Consider the following 12464-nt stretch of genomic DNA (forward strand, 5'->3'; position numbering starts at 1 on the left):
GGGAAATCACTTCTGCAGGCTCCGGGCATTGATGTCCTCAACGAGGAGAGCCTCACAACAATGGGTTGTGGGGCTTGGGTTCCATTCTTCCCCTGGGCTGAGCTTCTTTTCAGTCTCTTGTAAAGAAAGATCAGCTACTAGAAACTGGAAGATGAATGGATGTCCATCAGTTGGAGAATGGTTGGGTAAATTGTGGTATATGAAGGTTATGGAATATTATTGCTCGGTAAGAAATGACCAGCAGGAGGAATATAGAGAGGCCTGGAGAGACTTAAATCAACTGATGCTGAGTGAAATGAGCAGAACCAGAAGATCACTGTACACTTCAACAATACTGTATGAGGATGTATTCTGATGGAAGTGGAAATCTTCAACATAAAGAAGATCCAACTCACTTCCAGTTGATCAATGATGGACAGGGGTAGCTGCACCCAGAGAAGAAACACTGGGAGGGGAATGAAAATTGTTAGCACTAATATCTGTCTGCCCAGGTTGCATGTACCTTCGGATTCTGATGTTTGTTGTGCAACAAGAAAATGATATTCGCACACATGTATTGTACCTAGACTATATTGTAACACATGTAAAATGTATGGTATTGCCTGTCGTCGGGGGGAGGGAATAGAGGGAGGGGGGGTAATTTGGAAAAATGAATACAAGGGATAATATTATAAAATATATATATATATATATATATATATATATATATATAATTAAAAAAAAAAAAAAAAGAAAGATCAGCTACAAGTTCAAAATCCATTAAATGTACACTATAAACACAAATATTGCCACCCTGAAATAATAAGAGTATTTTCATAGGATCTAGAGCTGAGAAGAAGGGAAAGGAAAAGAATAAACATTGATGAGCACCTACTAAGTACCAGACACTGTGCTAAGTGTTTTACAATTATTGACTTGTTTAATCATCAGAATAACCCCAAGAAGTGGATATTATTGTCACCTTCACTTGTATATTTGAATAAACTGAGGCAGACAGAGGTTAAGTGGCTTGATCAGAGTCATAGAACTAGTCAATGTCTGAGGCTGAAATTGAACTCAGGTCCAGAACTCTATCCATTGTACCCCCAAGGTGCCTCTGAAGTTATTCAGTCCAAACTTTTCATTTCATAGGCAGGTAAACTGACCCCCAATGAGGAGAGATGATTTGGACCATTGGCCTGGAACAAAAAGGGCCAAAGGCCATCTAGTCCAAATCTTTACATTTATTTTTTTAATTTAATAAAAATCTATCTTCCTTTTCTCCTGTTTCCTCCTTTATTGTGAAGAAAGCCCAACATAATAAATGTTCATCATCAAGTGAAACAAATTTTCACATTACCCCTATCTAAAAATATGTCTACATCTGTCCATGAGCCCATCCCCTGTCAGGAGGGGGGAGAGACTTCGTCCTGGGTCCTTTGGAATCACAGTTGGTCATTGTGTTGATCAGTTTCAAAGTCATTCAAAGTCTTGTTTGTGTTCCAAGGCTGTTGTTATTGCATCATTGTTCTCCTAATTCTGTTTACTCCACTCTGCATCCATTCATCCAAGACTTCTCAGATTTTTCTAAAATTATTCCTTTCAGCAGTTCTTACAACCCAGTAATATACATTATATCCACATATTAAAATTTATTTAGCCATTAAATAAATGCACATCCCCTTTTGTTGTTGTTAAGGCATTTTTTAGTCATGTCTATTCCTTGGGACCCAATTTGAGATTTTCTTGGCAGATACTGGAGTGATTTGCCATTTCCTTCCCCAGCTCATTTTACAGATGAGAAAACTGAGGTAAATGTCCAGATTTGAGCTCAGGGAGAAAAGTTTTCCTGATTTCAGAACTGGCACTCTATCCACTGTGTCCCGTCCCTTTCCAGTTTTTTTTTTTCTACTATCAAAAGAGCTGCTAGATATTTTTGCATATTTAAGTCTTTTTTTCTTTCTTTAGTCTTTTGGGGTTTCAATCTAATTATGATATTCAACCTAATCATGATCGATCAAAAGACATGCATCACTCAGTGTATTTTTATCAATTTTCATTTCAAGAGATGATTAAATTGAGCCTCTGAGAGGAGAGATAACATAGACCATAGATTTAAAATGGAAAAAAGGTCCCATGGGAGATTTATTCTGACCTCTTCATTTTACATAAAGAGAAATTGTGGCCCAAAGAAGAAAAAGAGACTTGGATTATAGAATCAGAGCTGGAAAAGCCCTTAGAGGACATTCATTTTAGAGGAAGTCTCTCTGGAAAGTATAAAGTTTAGAAAACTAGTAATTGGAAGGACATATTTTACTTGAAATGTTGCTTTTGGGTTGCTGGGGAAATTCCATCTGGGAATAGAAAAAAATGCTGAAGGTCACATAGGTAGTAAGCAGAATTGGAACCCAGCTTAGTGTGAGCCACCTCTCCCAGTATGATGTCATAGGAAAGCTTGATTAACCATGTAAGCATCCAGTAAGTCTCCAGGAGGGATCTTCCTCCATCAAGCTAATTCATGAGTCACCTGTGGTTCTCTCCTTCTACCTAGTTCTGCAATCTTGAAGCTGGCAAACTTCTTTCATCCAATCATATATCTCCATCTTGCATAAGAGCAAAGTGTGCAAAGACTTTGCCAAATCCTCTACTAACCCTCTCCAAAAAGGAAAATGGGGTTAGTGTGGCATGGCATGCAGATTACCAATTCCAAGGTGGCATATTATGGTAGAAAGAGGTAGAAGCTAGAAATGATACAGAAGTTAGCACAGCCCTACCTGCCCCCCAATTAGGTTTGAGGCTTGTGGTAATCAGTGACTCATGATTCTTTATAAGATATCTTTGAGAATTTTGGCAAGAATTACTAGGAAATCACTCTGGAGAGTATAAACTTTGATAATTGGTAGGAAATACTTTCCTTGAAATGTTGCTGCTGGGAAATTCCATTTGGGTATGAAAGTGTGTGGGAGGAGTTATAGCCTTAGAATATTAGACTTGGACCTTTGGACCCCTACTCTTCCATATCCTAGAAGTCTTTGCAAGTGGTCTATCTATTTGAGTAAGCAGATATGATGTGAACTGAATAAACATTAATCTCCCACATCCATCTGTTACTTCTCTACATGTCAAATGTAGGGAAAGGTTGGTGGGTCTCAATTCTCTAATGGATCTCTGATATAAATGGGGCGTTCTTCTTCCCGATGCATTTTAGATCCATGTCACCAACCTCTGTCCATGTCTTCTCATGAATTCATCAGGGGGAACTGCCCAACATTCACTTTTTCCTATCATTAAGAGGGCATGAATTCTAGAGAACAATTTGGAACTATACTCAAAAGGCTATGCATCCCCTTCAATCCAGATACTGGGATCTGTTACAGATGCTATTGGGTTTGTATCCCAACGAGATCATAAAAGAGGGAAGGGACCCACATGTGCAAAAATGTTTGTAGCAGCTTTTTTTTTTTCTGGTGGCAAAAACTTGGAAAATAAGTAAATGTTCTTTGATTGGGGAATGGCTGAATAAGTTATGCTATAGGAAAGTAATGGAATATTATTGTTCTATAAAAAATGATGAACAGATTGATTTTAGAAAGACCTGGGAACATTTACCGAACTGATGCCGAGCGAAACAAGCAAAGCCAGGAAAACAAGATTATGTGATGAACAACTATGACACACTTAGTTCTCAGCAATTCAGTGATCCAAGACAATCCCAATACATTTTGAATGGAAAATGCTATTCACAAAGAACTATGGAGATTGAATGCAAATTAACAACATGTTATGTTCATTTTTTCCCCTTTATTCTGTTTTTTTTTCTCTCATGATTTTTCTCTTTTGCTCTGATTTTTCTCTCCCAACATGATTCATAAGGAAACATGTTTTAAAAAATGAATGTACTGTATTTGGATATCTAACATTTAGTATAGTGTCTTGGTACCTATTAGGTGCTTAATAAGATTAAGCCTGCCTGTTAACTGTAAAGAGTCTGAAATCCATAGGGACTGCCTTAGACTATGGAAATCAATGAACAACATACATGGGGGGTCAATTTGTAGATCTCTAGGCTCAACCCTCTCTTGCTTCTCCTACTGAGAATATTTATAGGGAGATCTGTGTCTTTCTTCTTTCATCTGAGATTCTACCTAGATCCCCTCTGATCCAATGAAGCTTCTGGGTCCTTTAGCTCTAGAATGTGATCCATGAACCATGATTATAGCCACTCAGCTAATGAGCGTTTATTTATATGTGCCAAGCACTGTGCTTAAACTCTAGGGATATAAAAGGCAAAAGATAGTTCCTTCTCTTCAGGGAGTTTCCAGTCTAATGGAAGTGACATGTAAAGAATTCTGTAAAAGCAAAATGAATAGATGCTTAATTTATTAAAGATAATGTTAGAGGGAAGGACTAAGATTACTGGGGATTCAGAAAACACTATTTGCTAAAAGATGGTGGGAAGGACAGTAAATTGGGGCCAGATTGGGAAGAGTGAAAATTAAGAGATTTTCACTTTTTGGGGCCATGGACTCTTGGGGCAGTCTGGTAATGCTTATGGACTTTCCCATCTTTCTTCTAAGAATTATCATTAAAAAATAATTGGCCAGAATTGACAGGTCTCAGGACCTCAGAAGTATCCTTGAGGAGCTCTAGGGCTTTCCTGGAGTTGATGGCTGCTGCTGGTGGTGCTCTTGCTCTGTGGTACCTATGCAGAGGACATGCTCTGGAGTTTCTAATGTGGGACCTTTCTCCAAACAATAGATCATGATGACCAGAAATACTTTTTGCAAAAACTGGATCATTTTGATCTGGAGTCCAAGGAATTCTGGAGAGGGTGAATTTTTTTAATCAATGATAGGATCTATAGATTGGGCAACCCCATTTTCTTTCTATTTGGAGAAGAAAGTTCTGTCATTCAGTTATGGACCATTAGAACTTCCATGTTAAGATACTCTAAAAGAATGAGAATCTTATATGTTTTTGCTGGAACATAGATATTATGGTAAAAACCAACCAACCAAAGGTATTTCTGTAAACAACCTTTGCTTTCTTAGCAACAGGCAAGCCTTAAAAGATGCTATTCACTTTTGGAAATTTCTTATAAATAAATTAAGACTCTTTAAACATAGATTGTTTTTGGTGGTTCATATATAGGATCCCTTACTGCCTGGATTTGACTCAAACATCCTAGGAGGTTTCATTGAGCAGTAGCCAACAGTATATCTATTTATGTAAAGGCTATTTTTTTTAAATATCTGGAAGTCATCCAAAATTCTTTGGTTAGATATGGTCATTTTGGATGTGTAGATGCAATGTGAAATGCTTCACAAGTTCTGATGTATATACTTAAACAAGAGGAATACCACTCTAACATTTCAAGTGATTTTAGATTATGTGAAGATTTCTGGATTGCCACAGAAGAGAAAATATCCTATTTCTTGAAGGTTTTAATAGACAAAATTGGTTTTCTTGTCCAATACATCTTTGAATCGGAAGCAAATGAATTACAATTTTGACCAAAGGTGACTGTAAGGGCCCTTTAAATGGGCTGCGCCACAGCGCATCATTGAGGCCCGGAAGTAATTTCTGTGGATATTAGGACTGCCTTGTAGGTGGGATCCTGTCCATTTTGAGATAGCTTCGTAATGGGTGACTCTCGCTGATTGGCTGTGTGTGTGACCTCACAGGCCCTATGTAAGCCCACTGCAGGCAGCAGTCGCTCTCTTTAACCTGGCGCTCTTCACCCTGGCTCCCTAGCCTGGGTGGCCAAGCCGAGATGGATAGCCAAAAGAGGTAAGGGTTTTGGTAGTGAACACGTGGGTCTTCTGACCAGGTGTTCACTCGGGAACCAACAAGTCAGGGCATCAGTAAGGGCATTATGTGAGTAGGTATAATAAAGGCTTTTAAGATTACACGTGGCTGTTCTTGAGTGTGCTACCGGTTATTAAGCTATAGATTCAAGAGAGCGTGGCCAGAGACCTTTGAAGGCCTCAGAGGAGGCGAGCAGGGTAGAGTTCACACTGCTAAGGACAGTGGTCAAAGGTACTCTGGTGGGTCTAGGACAGACTAGTAATTGTAACTGCCAGGAGAGCACGTTACAGGTGACAAAATCCATGATCACTCTTAATTATTTCTGCGGAGAAATAAATGACTGCTGAATCAGTTGGGATACCATATGAGAAATATATTCATTTTTATATGAGGATCTTAAAATAAATGAACTCTTTGCCTTGATGTAAACTATAATAATCATATCACATACTGAGAAGCCCTAAACGAGATGGAGAAGATGCAAAAGGATCAAGGCAATGGTTTTATCTGACTTGCACAGAATATGGATTATTTCAGACCACTGATTCAAAACATCATCCTTTCTAAAGATAACCTATGAATTATAATATTGACAAATGTAAAAAAAATATTTGAGTTGGGATTTGATGTTAATTTGTGGCTTGAATCTGTTAAGGATACCAACAAATAGTTCTACAGGCTCTTATTCAAGACTGGCAGAAAAATCCTATTTCCTAGTGGTGATTTGGATCCTTGGGATGTACAATTCCAGAATGCAAAGAAACTTAGTAGGGATATTCATTAAAATAGTTCCCATGATGATGCAATGTTTGAAAATGAAAAGAATTATCTTCATAATCTCAGAATCACTTACCAATTGATTCTCAGAATGCTGTTTAGTTGACACCCTAAATGGAGGAGTTGAAATGACAGCTGGATTGATGGAACCCAAATGTCCTCTAAGTTTGTTGCCTAATAGGGGAAGTGAATGCCCAAGAATAGATTGACCTAAAGAATCAGATCCCTATATGTATACATATATTGGATTTAACATGTATTTTAACATATTTAACATGGATTGGACTACCTGCCATCTAGGGAAGGGGTGGGGAGGAAAATTTGGAACAGAAGGTTTTATAAGGGTCAATGTTGAAAAATTACTCATGCATACATTTTGTAAATAAAAAGCTTTAATAAGAAAAAAATAAATAAAGAGAATCAGATCCCTATAAGAGATTTTTTTTCCACTATAAACCTTGAACTTATTTCCCACATTCTCATATTCCATTAAAGGTAATAGTAAATCACTGAGCATCCAAACACGGGGCATTCACACATGAGGACAAGAGCATCCATCCAGAGACAGTTTATCCACAAGAAAGTGTATAAGCAGAAAGTAGCATGGAAGAGCAACTCACACTTCGATCTTGCAGAGCTGCTGTTTCTGATGATGTTATCTTACCACTATAGTTTCTGTTTAGATCATGTAAATGATTTTCTTTTTACAAGACATTTTAAAACAACAAAGTTTTCTGTTGAAATGAGATTTTCCTTCTGTTCCTTCTCTTCCTCATCTCCCAAAGGTTGTATTAAACTATTCCAGTTTTTTTTTCCAATTAAAAAAGTAATTGAAGGAAATGTTCAATTTCAGTGAGAAATCAGTGAAAATAAAGTTGTCATTTTTCTTCCCGTCAAAATTCATGGATAGCCCTGAAATCTCTTCATAGTTAAAAAAAAACTTATGTTATAGTATAGAAGAGAGAAGAAAGCTGAGAACCAAGCAGTAGATGGTTAGCAGTATAAGAATGATCCAATACAAGGGGCTGAGAAAGAATGATCAGAGGGGTAAGGGGAGAACCATGAGAAAGGACAGGATCTTGGACTGAAAAGGGACCTCAGACTGTAGATAAAGAAACAGATGCCCAGGTATGAGGAAATAGATATAAGAAGAATAATTTGATTCCAAATTGGGGTCTTTCCTCTGTGCCCCAATGTGTCCTAGCATCATAAACATAAAGAGAGGGGGAGAGGGGGACAAAGGGGAGGGAGAGAGAGATAGAGAGAGAGAGAGAGAGGGAGGAATGGAGAGAAGAAAAGAGAGAGACAGAGAGGCAGAGACAGAGGCACAAACACAGAGAGACAGACACATATAGAGACAGAGACAGAGAGGGAGGAAAAGAGGAAAGGAATGAGGAAAAAAGAGAGAGACAGAGGCAGAGATAGACATAGAGACAGAGATTCAGAGAAAGACAGAGAGAGAGGGGGGGAGAGAGAAAGAAAAGGAAGGAAGGAGGGAGGAAAGGAGGGAGAAAAGAACATCTAGAAGAAAATTAGGGGACAGAATCCAAGATAGTGAAGAGTCAGAAAGTCTGAGGCTTGAAGAAAGCCATAAAATCTACTCACCATGTGATCACTGATAGTCCTAAGGAGGGGGTGGAGGAGGAGGGGGGCTTGCTGTGGGATGTGTGACTAGAAGCCAGATGGTAAGAGGCTGATAAGTGAAAAAAGGGGAAATGGAAGTGGAAGCAACATATGAAATGAGTCCTTTTTTCTCCCTAATTCTAAGAGTTTGTGAAGAAGAGGAAAGATACAAAGTGATAGCTTCCGGACCTGCAGGAGCAAGTGAAAGGTTTTTTTTTTTTTTTTTTTTTGGTTGTTGTTGTTGCTTTAACTTTAGCTCCCTAATAAATAGAAAGTTCTTTGCAGAAGCCATTTCTAAAAAGCGAGACTAAAAATAAAAAGCGAGTAGATGAACATTGTCTTTTTGAGTACTAATCAGAAAGGTGACAAACGAGTGAGGGTGTGTGTATGGGCCAGTCGTTTGTTGGATGGCAGCCGCCAGGCCTTCTGGGAGTACAGCAGGTCACTGAACTTTACCTTTTACTGCCCTCACCTGGTAGAATGCAATGGGAGTTTTGATCAATGCTGGAGGTGAGGTCCAGGATCCCACATTTTAAAGCTGGAAGAGACTTTAGAGATTGATTTCTCTGAGCTGTTGACTTTATAGATGGAGAAACTGAGGCCCTTAAACACAGAGTGACTCAGATCATGAGATCAGAGGGAAGCTGTCAGGAACTTCATTCAACTTAACCCTTTAATTTACATGGGAAAAAGTTGATGCCCAGAGTGAAGAGACTCTGATTGTAGAATCATTGATTAAAAGCTGGAAATTTCCCTAGAGAACATCTCCTACACTCCCTTTCTCTACCCATTGCCCCCATCCCCCACTCACACTTTACAGAGAAGGAAACTAAGATGATGAATAATTTCAAGATAGAGATTTTCAACTATTTCAAAAGAGAAAAAGGTTCACAAATAGCACGGTCTCTTCTGAAGAATCAAATCAGATTGTACTTGTTGATAAATTTCATAGAATTAACAAAGGATGGCCTTCAGGGCCTCTTAACTAGGAGCCTGGGAACTTTAAAAAAATATATTGATGACTAAGTACCAGTGACTATGGTAGCCCCTCTCGCCAAGACCAGGGAGGTTACATTTCACCCTTCCCTTGAGTACTCTGGTATCCTTAAAGGGGTTGGGGAGTGTCTAGTCTCTCTCTCATTGACTCCAGCTCCCAGCAGTTGTGTATCCTAATTTAGGGGTTCCATGTGTCCCCGTTCCAGTTAACCATTTAACAGTCAAAGTAGTTTTTACAAAAAAAAATGTTTATTTCACATACATACAGCATTTCCTCCCAATAACAGTCGGGGGGGTTCCTTTTTCTCCGGGGAAAGGAGAGGAATTAAGTTCCCAGCTTCACTCAGGGCCTGCAGAGCCCAGTCCCACTGAGCTCCGGGTCCAACGTGCCTTCTCTCCCTTCCAGGATGCTGGCTTCTCGAGCTTCCCGGCCCATCTGGCAGCAACATCAGGCCTGGAATCTTCCCTCCAAAATTGCATTGGCTTGAACTCTGGAAGTCATGGAGTTCTACTGCCTGGACCTAGAACTGAAAAGGACAAATGAAACAGACCCAAATCCCAGCCTCAGGGGGCCACAGGGCCAAAAGTGGGGGAGTGAGTCCTTTCTTCCACCTGCTTTAGTTCATGGTGCCCAAGCCTTCCCTTCCTTGTCTGGTCTGCAGATGGAGAGAGGTCACTGAACTAGAATATACGCCCCCTACGCCTGCCAGGCCTATACCCAGGGAGCCAGCTCATACTGATGGATGATGATTCGGTGCTCAGTGTGAGCATTTTCACCTCAGAAATCAGCAAATGCTACAAATCAGGGCTTGATTTAGTGTCTTGTTGCTTATCTGGATTTAAGAAAGAGGTGGAGAAAAAGCTAACACTAAATTATACATACATTTTTCCCACAGAAAGTGATTGTTTGACATTTGCCAGCATCTTGCCGCCTTTTTAGCCCAAGAAGGTCAAAGAAAAAAGGACAAGGGGGGGGTCCTATGTGTCCAAAAACATTTAGAGCAGATCTTTTTTCTTCCTTCCTTCCTTCCTTCCTTCCTTCCTTCCTTCCTTCCTTCCTTCCTTCCTTCCTTCCTTCCTTCCTTCCTTCCTTCCTTCCTTCTCTTTCTTTCTTTCTTTTCTTTCTTTCTTTCTTTCTTTCTTTCTTTCTTTCTTTCTTTCTTTCTTTCTTTCTTTCTTTCTTTCTTTCTTTCTTTCTTTCTTTCTTTCTTTCTTTCTTTCTTTCTTTCTTTCTTTCTTTCTTTCTTTCTTTCTTTCTTTCTTTCTTTCTTTCTTTCTTTCTTTCTTTCTTTCTTTCTTTCTTTCTTTCTTTCTTTCTTTCTTTCTTTCTTTCTTTCTTTCTTTCTTTCTTTCTTTCTTTCTTTCTTTCTTTCTTTCTTTTCTTTTCTTTTCTTTTCTTTTCTTTTCTTTTCTTTCTTTTTGCTGTAGTTGATAAAGAAGTAGAAATTAAGGTGTTGCCCATCTATTAGGGGATGGCTGAAGAGGGCATGGCTCCCTTAGGGGATGGCTGAAGGGGGCCTGGCTCCATTTGGGGATGACTGAAGAGATCATGGCCCCCTTAGGGGATGGCTGAAGAAGGCATGGCCCCCTTAGGGGATGGCTGAAGGAGGCCTGGCTCCATTTGGGGATGATTGAAGAGATCATGGCATATAAATGCCATGGAATTCTCTTGTGTTGTAAAGAATAACAGGGAGAAATCTGGGAGAATTTGTATGAACTGATGTAGAGGAAAGTGAGTGGATCCAGGAGAACAATTTGTATACCAGGAGGGCAGTTTTAAAGACAATAATTCGGATATTCTAGAGGACCAGTGAAGCAGCCCACGCTCCCACTCCTGACAGAGAAGGAACACATTCATCTGCAGAATGAGACAAACCTTTTGTGAGCAGGGCCCAGAGGAGAATCTGATTTTGCTTGACCCAGAGCGTTTGTTACAAAGGTTCTGGGAGTTTGAGTAGGATAGAAAGAAGAAAAGTATTTGATAAACGTTTGAAAATTTTAAAATGTATCTTAAAAGATTTTATAAGCAAAATATCACGGCAGTGTTATAGCTTCACCTGCCATTAATGCTGTGTGGTAATTGGCTGGGCTCTTTGGGGTCTGACTTGAGAAAAGAAGATTCTGAGTTAGTTGGTGAGGCACAGGGTGGAATTTTAGAAAGGAAAACATTTTCAGCCTGGGGCAATGCACAGAGTCTACAGGCAGGGAAACCAAGTCATTATTCAATTCAGGTCAGCATGCTTTAAATGACTGGCACAGTGTGAAGGGCTGGGAATCCAAGGATAATAAATGACCAATTCCTGCCCTGTAAGAGCTTACTCTGTACTGAAGGTACATGTCATCACCTGGGCCTCTTAGAGCACCCTGTCCCCTCACCTCAGCCTCTCAAAACACCCTGTCTGCTCTCCTGGGGCTCTCGGAACACCCTGTCCCCTTATATTAGCCTCTCAGAATGCCCTGCCCACTCTCCTGGGTCTCTCAGTTTTCCTATTTTCCTTCAAGCATGCTGTCTGCAGGCCCCCTGGCCTGGTCCTCCCACTGTGTCCCTTTTGAGATTACCCCCCATCTTCTTGTCCTCTCCCTTGTATGTTTCTAGTTACTCATCTGTCTTCCCTTTTAGGATGTAAGCCCCTGAGGACAAGAACCATATTTTGCCTTGCTTCTTATCCTCAGCCTTTAGCACAAAAGGTACACAGTAAGAGCTTAATAAATGCTTGTTTACTATTCCCTGACCTGCCTGAGTTCACACAGCCTGTAAGTGTCAGGATTCCAGGACAGCTCTTCCACTATCCCAAGCTTTCTCTCAAAGGGAAAATGATTTCCAGGTAAACAAAATGCAGAGTGGAAGGACCAGAAGGGCCCAGGAAGAAAATAGCATCTGGGGTAGCTTGGAAAGAAAGGAAGGACTGTAGCACAGAGCACCTAGAGAGGGGAAGGCAAAAATAAGATGGGAAGATGGAAAGAAGTAAGCTCAGAGGCTATTCTCCAGTGGAACTGGGAGCCCTCTGGCCCCGTGGCCCTTTGGGAAATGGTCCCGCGCTAACCACCTCCCCTGAAGTTGCTGCTGTTGCTGCTGCTTGGGCGTGACTTCTGATAGAATAGCACTTTCCAGATTAATTAATTCTTCACTAAATAAGCACTAAGGATCTAGTACTTTCCCAGGGGCCTTAAGGGGTGTTCAGGGAGGACTAGCACCTCCTGGGAGGGCTGCTGAGCTCTTTTCAGGATTGCTCATCCATCTTCAGTATCCGGCAGACTCACCCAACTCTCACCTGTGGCTC

This window comes from Sminthopsis crassicaudata, chromosome 4, assembly GCF_048593235.1.
Source record: "Sminthopsis crassicaudata isolate SCR6 chromosome 4, ASM4859323v1, whole genome shotgun sequence".
Taxonomy (NCBI): Eukaryota; Metazoa; Chordata; class Mammalia; order Dasyuromorphia; family Dasyuridae; genus Sminthopsis; species Sminthopsis crassicaudata.